Here is a 14,556-nt window from a genome sequence, read left to right as displayed (position 1 = left end):
GAGAGAGAGAGAATGGAAGAGGACAGGTTTGCTGGAAAGAGGTGATACGAGATGAAGGCCAAGTAGAAATCCTTAGTGCCAGAGAAACGTCAGAGGGAGAACATGCAGGAAAACAGCACTTCCGGTTGCATTCAATGAGGGGAAGATAAGAGACTGAATTGAGCCTCGCTGCTCCAACAGCAGTCGTGGTGGCTCAAGATGAGGGCGCTTGCGGGCACGCTTGACCAGAAATGCCAGGCACGGCAGCAGCCGGCACGCAGGACCTGCACCAACTTTCGGGCCAGCTGCTTGCTGACTGCTCTGGGCTTTTCCAAAACTCTCTGCTCTGTATATTGCTCCCCTCCACATTTGCCCTTTCTTGGCTTTTGAGGAGTTTCTGGAAACACTGAGATTCAAAGAGACAGCATGAACAGGAGCCAGAAGGAAGTAGCTTCAGTGTGAATGGGAAGGCAACTATTTAATTTGATTGGAAAATTTTTAGGGAAAAGTTTGTCCTAACTGATAAAAATATATATATTGCATAAATACATGGTATGAAAAAAAAGAAAGCGGAAGAGGGTTGTATGAAGGTTGAATGTACAATTAAAGTGAAGCTACTTAAACCCAATGACATTGACGCGTGTATAAATATATGCACAGACCAAAAAAAACCCTTTTAATTACATAATGGCATTAATACTTATTATTAATGTAGTTCTAGAAAACTTATTGTAATCAGTTTCCCATATTATTCATTAATAAAGACAGTATTAACAATTGACAAAACGTAAATATAGATTTTTTTCATTATAGCTCAGATACGAATAAACGATTTCTAGTATATTGTATTGAATTTTCCGTAACTATTATTATAAATATGTTCCTTTACATTTGAGATAGCAAAATTGTATGAACACTCTTTAAGAGCAGAGGTAGGGCAACAAAGAAGTTTAACTGGGCATAAAATTGTGAGGCCGAGTGTTGTACAGCTATATACATAACATGGGCCAACTAGGGAGTCATTGTATTCTGTAAAAAAAAAAAAAAGGTTTAGGTTGTAATCTGCAAACCATAAATATTCGCTTAACAAGGATATAATAAGCATGACTAAAAAAGAAAGCATGAATACGGGAGGGATAGAAAGAGTTACTCTGAGAGGCATTCAGTTTTATGTGAGATCCGATAAACTAAGGATGTGGCTGGAGTATACTTCGCAGAGTATAGAAGCTGCATCCATGTTGCATTTATTACTATGATAACTGAGTTTATAACGTCACCACCGTGAGCCACGGCTGCTCTGACACCACAACAACACTGCGGAGTAGATTTGGCACATCTAGGGGCAGCACGTGCTCTCTGCATGCATCCAGGAGCTGCTGGGATGCTGCAGCTGCTGTAGACATGGCGAGCAGCGAGCAGTCGACGGCTCCCTGGCTGGAGAGGCCATCCGCCCTGCTGGCCCCTTCCCGTCCTGCCCCTTGCACACCAGAAACACGCAGGACAGAGGCTGACACATCCAATGACATATTCGTCACCTGTCAAAGCAGAGGGAGGCCAACCTCCCTGCCCCAGGGGGTTCAGAAGCCTTCATCAGATTGGTCCCAGGAAGAGCAGGGGATAGTAGTTTTTCACAGAAAGTCTGGTCCATCAGAATACAAAGCAAATTAGCAAGGACTAGTCAAAAGGGGTAGTACAGTAAGTGGGGTCTTTTCACTCTTTCTTCCACCTAGGACGAGGAGAGTAAAGGGTGTTTTAGACACTGTTTAGATTTCAGTGGCAGAAATGTGGCTTGAGGGGCTAAAGGGAGAGATGAACTCCGATGGATTTCAGGGAGGAAATTTCAGGAGCAGCAGCTGGGGACAAGGAAAACATAAAGACATTTAGGGCAGAAATGGAATAGCAAGGTTCATGTGCTGTACTTGCAGTTTTTGTGCTTTGTTTACCACTGGGACTTACCCACATTTTTGGGGTGACCATGTCCATCCTGTTTTGATGAGGAACATGTAAGCAAGTCTATGTATTGAATCTTTGGCTTTGGGCTGAGATTAACTAAAATCCATTACAGCCAAAAGATGGCTGTTACTTTGAGCCATTTTTAAGGTAACTATTGGCTCCTAGTTTTGATCTCATAGGTCCCCAGTTTCCTAAAAATAACCTTCCAGAAGAAGATATTCATCATATAATTTTGGAAAGATATAGAAGTCATGATGAATTGTATCCACTTAATTAAACCGTTTAAATAAATTTCTCACTGGAATTCCCATTGGAATGGCTATTTCCCGTTACCATTTTCAGAAAATTAGAAAACAAAGTTCATTTAAAAAAAATAACAGAAATTTTAAATATCATCATCCGTTTTCCAAACTTTTCAAAACTAATCTAGTCTATGATGGGATATTACATGTAAATTGCAGAATATTTTCTTCTTCCCATTTCTGTTGAAAGAGAGAAAAGGATAAGAATTGAAATTAAAGCATATAGAAATTTATATTCAATATTAACTTTGGAGGGCTATCAGCGCTCCACATTCAGTCCTGAAATGTAATTAAACTATTAAATTATGAATTGCAGAATTATGCTCATCAAAAAGACTTTTGTAATCAGAACCTCTATAGCTCCTTTCAAATGCACCTATTGGATCTTCAGATTTTTTTGTTTTTTTCCTTCCTGAGGTTATGTGAAAATTAGATTCAGCTTCTCTGAAATACTGCAGAAAATCTCTTTCCCAGTTTACCTCTAAACTTCTTTAATCTTCCTCTTCCTACCTTCCTTCCAAAGTCTCTTTCACAGGATATTTTTTTTATCTGTTAGACGCAATGGGGTTGTTCACAAGATTCAATTTGGGGATCTAAATTAGAAAACTAAGCTGGTAGCCTAGGTGTCTCAGCTACTGAGAGAGAAGGGTAGATAGCTCCAGAGAGCGATACAAATATCTAAATGAGGCTGTAGTTAGGCTCCTACTTTAGCTAATTAACGTAATTAGTTAACTTAAATCCAAGTCAGGTTCTGTAAGTGCTCTACCTTGATAGCTCTTTGACTTGTAGCTAAATAAAAAAGATCCTACCATGATTTCAAGACTTCTGACAAGAAGCAAACTTTCATCTATATTATTCTTTGATGCTCATAATTTACAGTTTACAGGCAAGTTATTATTCATGTCATGTGCATAATAGAGGACTTACATGAAAAATATCTGGAAGTAGGCTGATATTGCAGTTTAGCACTTTCAAACTGATTTTTGATCAGAACTAAAATGAGTGGAATCTTCAAATATTACCACTAAGGCATTTTCTGTTATCTGCATCACTTTATCCATTTCACTTGCACAAAATAAGTAGTTTTTTTCATTCCCAAGTCCATTGCCATGCTATCTAATGAAAAAATAAGATCTGAGGCTGGAATATCAGAATTCAAATAAAAGTAGTATTGATGCTCATTAGTAAAATGATTGTTCTGACAATTTGCAATGCCTTTATCTGTAGCCTATTTACATCACTAGCTCCACTAAGCTTGGTGAAGTTTATTAAGCATTTTATATATTTTCAAGGGTAGAAAGAGGTAGTGATCAAGTACTCTAACCATTTGACTAAGTAGAGCATGTACAAATTCATCCAGTGATTTTTGCACTGCATCCGTTATTTTCCATTTAAGCTACAGTGTGTCTTTCAGAAAGACTTTATAATTTTGACATAAAAATTTCAAGTAAAGGAAAATCAACTGTATAACTTTTGTACTGTATCACTACTTAAATGAAAAAGTCTCTCACCAGAATGACCCTCCTTTTTTTTAAAGAAGGTATTTTGTTTATCAAAAAGTATAAACTTATGATTGCTGGGAAAAACCTACATTTCCTTTCAGTTGATTTTGGGTACTTTATTTCCAGAGTTATGCATACTTTAAGAAACTCATACAGTATAGAATTAAAATCAATTGCCAATCATTACTATTATATTTCATTCTGATACTGTTTAAATGAACCTGTCACTCCTACACTATATTATTGTAATAGGTCATCAGCATGAGGTTGGCAGACATGTCAGTTCCAAAGATGAAGCAGGGCCAAAAATTTAATTAAAAAGAAAAAAATTGAAGGAGGAGTTATGCTGAGAGTTTGGGGCCGACGTTAATTTGCTGTAGAGATCTATGAAAATTCTTTAGAAATGATAGATGCTGTGCTGTTTGGGAGAAAATTACTTTAAACATAATTCAAAAGTAAAAATTTGAACTGGGAAAAAAGTAAAAAGTAGATTTTAAAATAGACTTTTAAACTACCTTTTAAAGCCCCTCTATGTTGTTAGTCACATGTGGAATAATTAGTTTAAAAGTGTCGAGCCCTCCTCTTCACGAGGAGGATCCATCTATGTGAGCTGATGTTAAAAGGGAGACATAATTCCCTTAAGAATAATGCCATCCAAGAGAGAGGTGTCTAATGGGCATCATGCCTTGGAGAACTGCTCTGAGGAGATTTGGGGGAATCTGCTCTGTATCTGAATGATGGAGAGGGCTTCCCACACGAAGGGCAAGACCTGTTCCCTGCCGAGTGCGAGGTGGGAGAGCCGGATGCGGTGCGCACTCCGCAATGCTGGGTGATGCTTGCCTTCGTGCTGCTGGGCGGAGGGAGCGGTGACCCCATGGACCTCTCTGCACCCTTGGTTAGCATCTCTTAGGGCAGAGTGCCTCGAGCGCTTCAGTGCCATCACACTGCTGGGGTCCTATTAAGCCTCGCAGCGTTATGGTATGGCATGGCTAAAAGTGGTAATGAAATTCAGATAATTTCATTTCACAACTGTCTGTTGTACTAAGTCATATCATAAGCTGAGATACAATTATCTGAGACGGGTTGTTAACGCTGGACAGCTTCGCACCACTGCAGATGAAACAAGGAAGGGCATTATGACCCACTGTATCTGGCGAACTGGCGTTTTTCGGCTGAGTACAAAACTGCAGCTTAAGTGCCACCTACTGATAGGATCTGATCACTCTTGTTACTGTCCTAACATTTGGCACAAGATCAGGCACTTGAATATGGATATCACCTAAACGATCCCGTTACCTGCAGTGGATGCTGAAAGTCACAATGTGCTGGTTTTGCAAAAAAGCAGCTGTCATCTGTGATGACTATTAGGAATAATTGCCAAGTTTTCTCATTCTTTCTGTTTGCAGAGTGCTAAGCTCTCTATTCTTTCAAGTAAGGATGGATGAAATGAGCAATGCAATGGAGCATTGTTTTGCCTCTGTGATGCAAAATAGCACTTTCTATACGCACTCCATCTTGGTTCTGGGAGTGGGCTACGATCTATAATCTATTTGCTTATACGGTCCCTGTCACCATAGTATTGACAGTAGAATAATAGAAGGCAGATTTTTTTTTTACCATTGGGAACTTAACTAACATAGGATAATGCAGAAGTTGCAATAAAACCTCATTAATTTTCTCTGAAATGTGCTGGCACTTTATTGCTGACTGAAAGAATGACGATTTTCTCCTGTCTCTTGAGTGAGCAGATAGAACTGCAGCTACTGAAAGGGATGGATTGCTTAAATTTAAGAGAGACTGCAGTGAATAAAAGGGTACTAAAGCACAGCTTAATGTAACTTCAAGCTGTAAGGGGTGGGGGGGAATGTGGTTACCATATGAGTATTTCTGAGTTATGCAACCCCTTAGGCAGGTCTAATAGTGAGGGAAGTGGGTAGAGCTCCCTTGTGCATCCTCTTTAGAATAAGAAATAGTAAAGGAGTGCAGCATATCTCTCATGGCAAAGCATCAGTGTTCACTGCAGTTAAGCAGAGAAATGCTATTTGCAGTATTGAGATATCTCATCTAGCTTAGCCTCTCAGTTCTGCTGGTGTAGAAAAATGAATGTTTTGCTACAGCTATTAAGACTACAATAGACTTCTCTTCTCCCCAGCCCCATTTTTGAGAGATATGTGATGGGAGGAAACATGAGCTGAAACAATCATGTTTTCATGCTTGCCATTTGAAACAAGTGCAGCTGTACATGGTCTCTGGCGGGTTGAAAGATTGCTGTAATTTTTAAACAACTAATATTGTCTTCAATATCAGCCTTCTGTCTCTTATCAGACATCTGTCTCTTCTGTTATGATAATCTATGTAAAAGGTAGGTTGACTATTTTCACTGTAATTTAATGACAGCAGAAAAAAGCAGCACCCAGATGTCTTTGCTAGGGGTGTGTTATGGGGGTGTATTGTGTTGTTGTGGGACAGGCAGGTCACCTGAATAACCTGGCTAGGGCTGACCAGCAGGTCCCGCCCAGCTAGGCTGAAGACCAATCGTCATCTTCTTCGGGGCTGTATGTGCTGGCTCCCTCATGAGCTGTACATTGAGGCGGCAGAGTGCCCAAGTCTTGCCTCAGTATACCAGGAACTGATGTGTACCAGGAGCTCCTGGGTTGCCTACTCTCCATGTAGTCAAGAAAGCCTAAAGTTGTGGCCCCGAGCCCTTGCTGGCCAAGTAAGCAACGTGCTTTGGCAACATCACTTGCTTTTTGTTTTTGCTTCCACTTCGATTTTGTGTGTCCCGGAACAACTTTCGAGGGTTTCGTGAACATTATATAACCATGAACTGGAGACCACATATCTAAAGCATCATAGTGATATGATATAAATCACTGTTCTTTAGGACCAGGCAGCCCCTTGCTAACATAGCGGCTGAACCAGAGTCATGGACTCCAGAGGATGAGCAGTCTTCTTCAGAGTTGTTTGAATGTTTGACTTAGACATCAACAACTTCCTTGTAAACCCAGTCTCTTCAGACCCCTGGGACTTGAGCAGTGCAGTTCCAAGCCCCTTTTCTTCTCTAGCTAGAATCTGAGTACGTATTTGGTGCATGGATGTTTTCTCCAGCTTCTGATTTTTCAGATTTTTGAAAAATCTGCATGGCAAAGCCATTGACCCTTGAACATCTTTGAGCTGGCCAGGAAAATGGCTCAATCTGCACAAATAGTAAGAGAGAGAAACTTTTTTCCTCTCCCCCCGCAGTCATTTTTGAATTACTTTGAAAGAGGAGATAGTAATACAAGGAGCCTCTTCATTTTCTGAGGGTAGTAGGAGAACTGTAGTTCTTAGTATGCGATTACTGACATCCGTTATTACCCTGGAACTATTGAGTTATTCTCTATTTCTACTAGCCAGTGTTGAATCATGATAACGGTAGGAGAAAGAAGGGGAGAAAATATGTTTAAATTATGATTAAGGCACAGTGCTGTCCCAACAAAAGCTGTAAATTGACAAGCTACAAATGCAGGCTAGGATGGTTCTTCTCTTCTCTTCTCTTCTCTCCTAGACCCTTCCATCTTCTACCTCTATTAATATTCTTTTTTTGCTTCCACCACAGCAGGCTGCATTTATTGATTTGCCTTTTTTTTTTCAACTTTGTAACTTTGTTCTCACATATGTGTTGAATGCTATGGAAGAATGGAGGGTAAGGTTATAACAGGGCAAGATAATTTTTATTTATGGAGATTAGCCTGTCTTCTGTGTGACCTGTGGTAGATCAACTAGTGGCAAGAGTAAATGAAGGTTTTGGAGCTCGTTTTAGGCAATCTGGCATCAAACTGAAAACAGGATTAATTTATTCTGAAAATACATGCAACTACTGGGACAACATTTTAAATAACAGCTTACAAATGCTGGCACAAAATAGCTTCGGCTGGCAAAATGGGACCCCCACTGAGAGAATGGCAGGAATTCTTTGTAGAAATGAGGATTTTTTTTTATCTATTGCTCTCCCTTAGTGACATAGCTTTTTTTAAATATATGCTATTTGTAAAATTATGACAAGTATGTTCTGCTTTGTTTCTGTCAAGATTGTTTAGAATATATACTTAGAGTATATATTTCTTAGGATTTTTTTAATATATAACCAACCTTTAAATACTGTTTTCCTGAAGCCAGTTGAGATTATTCAGGTGAATAAAGTAGAGATCTGACAAAGCTCTGACTTTGTATTTGATGTGTCTTTTATCAGGGCTGGATGCAGCTGTGACATCACTGAAAGTGAAGACGGTGGTATCTGTTCAGCCATACAACTTCTGTCCTCCCAGATGACATAGAGCATGTTACGTGTAGCGTTTGTTTAGCTCTTCTACTTCTTCCTTTGCTTATATAATTTTTGCCAGTCGCCTATATCCCTTGCATTAGAGAAAGTCTCTACTCAGTTGCTGTAGGCTCTTTCTACAGTCCATGGATAGACATCTTTAAGTTATCCATCCTGCTTAAGGTTTGAATTGCCATCTGTAAGAAGTGACTTCTCAGCATGGGTTATGAAGGGATCCTAAGGTGACTGTGCTCCTAAGCTAAATGTCTCACTTCGGAGCCTATATGTAGGTGGGATGAATGAGGCCTGGCATGCAAAACACCAGTTACACTTAGAATAACTTTCAGCGTCCGTGTCCTGCTGCCTCTCCTGATTATTTCGCATTTTTCTTCACTGGGAAGCAGGAGTAGCAGGAATGACTGTGATCAGGTTAGAAAACATGTTTACCCCTTAGGAAACAGAAAAAAAAGATAAAATTTTGTGTGTATATTTCTCTATCCTATTTCTTTTCTTTTAAAGTTTTCTTTTAAATTATTAATTTATATTGTCTAAGATTACTCATTTCTTGCTCATTACTAGAGCAAGGGTGGACAATCTGATTATCAAGTTTATGACTATGTGGGACTAGAGTGCCCCAAGGGTCTTCATCTGCCAATAATCTTAATTGCAGTTTGCTGTAATTGACAATTTATCCATTTGATCTCTTTCTTTCCACTTAGAAAATTCGAAATGCTGGAAAGCTAGTTCTAGTGTTTGGTGAATGTGTTAATTAAGGAGGAATTGGCAACTACTTCATAGTCAGACTGTGTTCTCTTTTTAATTAAAGCTACCTTTAAGCTCTTGGCATAAAAATAAATTGTAATCATAACCAGAACTAAAGGTATGGCCCCCTATTTACAGCTGGTGTAAGTGGATGTCAACAGAAGTTAGCCTTTCTCTGCTATTTTACATCAATCAGCAGAGAACGGGATTCATAGATCTTATTGTCAGAGCTTTCAAGAAAATTGCCTCCTTTCTCAAAGACTCCAAGGGAAAAAATAACCCCTTAAATATACTTTGGCCTTGGTATTACAGTTATTCAGATGCTAAAGAAATAGTTGTTTCAACTCTTTCATGTTAAAGTAGTTATTCTTTGTTTATCTACAGCGTGTTTAACAAAAAAACATTATAAAGGAAAAACACCTGGAATAAAATCATTAATGATTAATGAATATAATTATGCCAAGGAGGTTGACATTTAATGCAGTTTTTGAAAAACACTTCTGAAGTTTTACGTGATATTGTAAATTCTGGGTGGCTGCATTTTTAGTGGAGAAATGAAAGTGATTGGTTGTCCACTTTCAGAAACATGTAGAAGGGAGTAGTTCAAATTCTGATTGCACTTTGAAGCACCATGAAATAGATACCTTCTCTGCCTTTGAAAGTTTCTAGGAAAGTAATCTTTTCCCTTCTTTCCTGAGAAAGTCCCTAACTAGCAGGTTCCTTTCCTAGTTGCTTTCTGAGCAGATGTCTTGCCCCAGCAGTATTTCTAGGGATTTTGGAGAACAAGGTAAAGGCAATAGTATAACATCATGCTATTTCTAGGCTCTACAGTCTAGAACAAAAATTTTCTCTCTTTTTCTGTCCATGTCTGTCTCTTTCCTTCTCTGTCATCTTCCCTCTCACCTCCCCTGGTCTCCGCTAGGGGAGGAACTATAGTGACAGGTACTTTATTGGCTCTGATTAGTCATTTAACACTCCTGGACTACATTGTTATTGTTTTACTTTATTTTTTATCCTCTCCAAATGATGGAGATCACTTAGAGAATGACAGCATAAAGTTTCCTTATGTTTTTTTTTCCTCAGGCTTAAAGCTAGTGTCAAGCTCTGATGGTTAAAAAGGACAACAAGAGAGTGTCTTTCACTCCTGTTATGGGTCCTTAGATGCTCTGAAGCTTAGTGAACCTTTCAGTGAAAAACATCTTATTCTTCTGTGAGTTTCAATTGATATAGCTCTTTAATTCATGGCATCTGTGTTGTGCCGGACTGCTCAGTTGAACCTTTGTGCCAGTCATTTGGAACAGCATGCTAACTATTGATCTATTACTCCTCTTTGCTTCACTGTGAATTCACACACACTAGTGTTGAAGACATAGTCAAAAGAAATATACTTTGAAATTGCATAGTAGAGGTTTGTACAAAAGCAAGCAAAGAGGTTCTTCACCTAGTCAGCCTAGAATTCCTTGCTTTTGGATATTGTGGAAGCTAAAACTTCACGTGGGCTAAAAGAAAGATTGTGCTGCTTCATGGAAGAAAAGTCCATTAAGAGTTATTAAACACAGAGAAGCTTTTTTAGTGAACTAGAAAAAGTCTTCATTTCCTCTAATGAAAGCTGGGAGGATATTTATTTGTTCTATTTTATATTTTTTTCCAGGCATTTTCTTTTAGGCACTCCTAGCAAAAGGATATTAAGCTAGTTAGGCACTTGGTCTGACCCAGTACAGCCACCATTATAATCTTACGTTTATCAATGTAGGGATGAATGGTGTGTTTACTGTCCTCAGCAAAGTAGTTGCACTTGGCGTGCTGCCTTTAAAACTGTGTAGTTTTAAAACTACAAAACCAGATGTCTTGTTAGAATGTCATTTACAGTAATACTTGGTGTTCAGTGAGATTTCTAATGGGTTTCTTTTGATAATGAAATCTAAGCCAAACTCCAGGTGCATTTAGTCATAGAGAGGTAGAATTAGGGTTGAAATTAATCTCACCCAAATTTAGACATGCATAATACAAAAAACTCTGCCCGGACTAGGTGTGCTCCCTTTATAGTCAATAGAGTATAGCCTATAGGTAACTTGAAAGACTGTGAATTTCTCTCCAGTGACTGTGATGGAAACCTAAGGGCACTAATTCAAACTAAGATATCTGACTTCAGGCATCCCAGCCCTGGTGATGAACGGGCTATTCAAAGCATCTAGGCCAATGAAAGGTAGGCAGCCAACATGCTACTAGATGCCCATTCATATTTTTAGCTGTCTAGAGCTATTCCTAAACTAACTCTGAAAACAAGATTCGGGAGCTGGAGTCTTTTTGTTAATCTTTTAATAAAACTCATAAGTACAGCCTTTTCCCCTCTCGCTGGGAATGGGACATGTGGAAGCCAGTCATCCCGTTCCTCCGGTTATGTCCCTAACATGCTAACAAAGCAAGACTCCCTACTTAGTTATTATCACTTTTTTTTTTTTTTTTAGAAGGAAGTTCTTATTGAGACATTTCAATCCAATCGCTGTTCTGCTCATGTGGGAAGTCCTTTAGCTCCTCTTTCAGAATCAGGGTGGCAATTCATATATTCAGGCTACCTCAGTCAGCTTCCAGCCCTTCTGAACCTGCTGCTGCAGTGTCTGCCCTTCACTCCGCCACCCTCCTACCTTAACTCTGTGGTAGGCTGCGAGAGAGGAGAAATTCATCCCAGCTTATAGTACAGCACTCCTGGTCTTGAGATCGGAAAGAGACAGCATTAACATTTTTGAAACCCAGCAATCCCTATAAGATGGCTTCCTGTCCACTCATACCTTTTCTGGCTCTTATGTGTGCCAGAACTCCACAAGAAAAGAATTGGCTGGCTCCTCTGTGCTATGTGCCTCTTGTGGGTTTCTTAAACTTCGGTCATTCACTGTGGAGTTAGCATTAGTTCAGCAAAAAATAAAGAATGTGCAGACTGAGAATGATGAGGAAAATAATGTTTAGATAAAGGCTTTTTACAAGGAGGATGGACGCTCCTAAATAATTCTGGGAAAAAAAAAAAGAACCTTGGGAAAAGCATCTGTAATGGTTGCAGGGATGTGAAAACAGAAGCAAAGCTTACATACAGACAGCTCCAGATGGGCAAGCTTGCAACAAAACCTACAAGCTGTGGCTCAGTGGTCATGACTGGCCCATGGGGAGCTTACAATCTTTCCTATAAAATGGAAGAAAGCTGGAGGCATCATAAAGCATCAGCATCAGTCTTTCAAGAGCACATTGAACATCTCGTACGGTACAGGTGCAGGTTATTCTCTGTGTTATCACAAAAACCTCCATTAAGCATGCTGTGAGGTAGTCATGGTAGATCACCGCACCAAACTAAGTTTGAGTTATTATGTGGTAATTTGCACTGACATTATAGCTACAGACAAAATTTCCCAGATGCCTGAAGGAAAGGAATTCAGATGAGAAATACACAGGTTGTGAGGGGGGAATAAAGACCGAGTAGGCTTACTTGTAGCCAAATTATGATATTAGCCCCAGAAGGGATGGGATTTGCTTCTTTTCTGAGGAGAAAGGGTTGTTTTTCTTCATAGAGAAAGAGTGAGATAAGAAAAGAGAGGCTATTTACGAGGATGTTAAGGGAGTTGTAAACATGCTTGAGAGAAGCTTAAGTTTAAGCTACAGGCATATCTTTTTATCATGAAAGGAATGGTTGAGGTGAGAAAAGGGATCTGTACTGCCTCACAGTGGTTTGTATAGTAGCAAAGCTTGTGTGCGTGTCTATATATATTGCTTATGTACTGCTATTGCATATATATATATGTGCTTGTATATTTATTATACTGACCTTTATATATGGAATCAAATGGCGTGAGACAATATCCAGGATAAATTGGGTCTGAGATGAAGCAAGGTGGCTTGTCTCTGATATAAGCTATGCAACACGCTTGAGAGGAATGCCAAGACACACAACTGTTGGCAGGAAGAGGATCGTGTGTCCTCCATAACGCAAAGACTTGCCCAGTCTGTTGAAAAAAAGAGACTGGCTAAGGCTTCAGGGGTAAAGTTTAGGACTCCTTTCTGCATGCCTAATTTTTATGAAGACAGTTCTGGGTATTACTGCGAACGACGTTTGCTTTGTATTTAAATGCTTTGTCCTACGGCGCATTCAGAGATGCTTTCAGCACAGGGCTTGATGAGGCTGGCAAAATAAGAATGTGCTAACCAGTCCTTGATGGGGAGCGGTGGGGAAAGGGTTAGAGTGGCAAGGCAAGGCAGTCTTTTAAAATGGGAAAATTCTTGCCAGTTTCTACAGATGAAAAACACAGGCTCTGTAACCATAGAAACATGATAGTCCAAGGATAATGCTGAACTTCTGATGAATTTCTTTTGTTTAGCATAAAATGCTGTTTGAAGGAAGAGATACAGTATAGATAAGATACAGTAATAACACTTATCCACCTGCTGTACTTCCTTCCCCTCTTAGATTTTGGAGTTCTTTATATAGCTCTCTCTATTCTATTTTACAGGAAGGGAAACGGAGACCTCTGGAAGCAAAGCTGTTTTCCCCTAGATGACATTGCAGGATCCATGAATAAAACAATAAACCTTAACTCTTCTGAAATCAATTGGGAGTGAATTAACAGGAGCTACAGTGCTTGCAAGCAGCTTTGTGGGTGCTCCAGCAAAAGTTATGGGGGATGTGACATGCTTTCCAGCCACAAAGATACTGCACTTGATCTTTTGCTCCTTGGCGACCTCTATACATTTGGAAATGTATTCTACACATCTGATATATTCAGACTCTGAGCAACTGTTTAGATGCCTTTCCCATGTTATAACCTGAAGCCTCTGTAGGCTGAAAAGGTCTCTACCTCTATGCCTCCTCTGCTTTTGATGTCAGAAGTATGTAGCTATAGCTGGGTCAACCTGAGTGCTCCTATCTGCTGCAGTCACACCATTAGCACAGTGTAGACAGAGATCTTCACTTGATCTATGGCACTAAATGGCCTACTATAAAATCCAAAGATGCAAATTTCCAATGTTTCTTTGGCAGTTACCCCTAAATATTCACTCAGTATGTAAGATTAATTCCTACCCTCCATTTCATCTAATAAGCTCCTTTGACTTTTGTTGGTATGAAAAAAGACACAATTTTTCAATAGAAAATTGGCAGATTTATATAAAAAGATAATAGTAACACTGTGAGCTAGTCAAAGCAAGACAGGCAGATTTATAGAAAGCTGACCGGACTTGCTGACTTTCAGTTTTCTCATGTGTTGATGTGAAGCAAAAGCCTCATCATCATGAAGAAAAGAGATGTCAGCTTTAGTGAACAGTGGAGATCATATATTGCAATGTCAATAAACAAAGGAAGAAATGTCACAAATGTGTTGCCTGGAAATATTTGCCAGGAATCTGATCTGTATCTCATCTTCTGAAAACACCAGCAGTGCAGAGGCATTTTGTTTCAAAACCCGGAATAATTGCACTTAATCTGTGCAAGTAATTCTTTCTGTGAAAGAGAATGTTGATCAATATAAGAGTGTAAACAGCCCCCATTCCCCAATGATGAAAGAATCTGTACATAGGCATAAATATTGAGGGTACCCACCAAACTTCCACAATATGACACAGGATAAGATAATTAGTAATTAATGATTTGGCAATTACAGAAGTAAACAACAAGCTTGGACCTCACAGTAGCCTTTCAGTCAATGAAGAAACTTATTTTTCATGCATTAAAGTTAGAAATGAGATGTTTCCATTTGGAAACCCTTTTGATTTTGATGCA

Source organism: Struthio camelus, chromosome 1, assembly GCF_040807025.1.
Source record: "Struthio camelus isolate bStrCam1 chromosome 1, bStrCam1.hap1, whole genome shotgun sequence".
Taxonomy (NCBI): domain Eukaryota; kingdom Metazoa; phylum Chordata; class Aves; order Struthioniformes; family Struthionidae; genus Struthio; species Struthio camelus.
The sequence above is the reverse complement of the archived record's forward strand: the minus strand, read 5'-3'. Positions refer to the sequence as shown.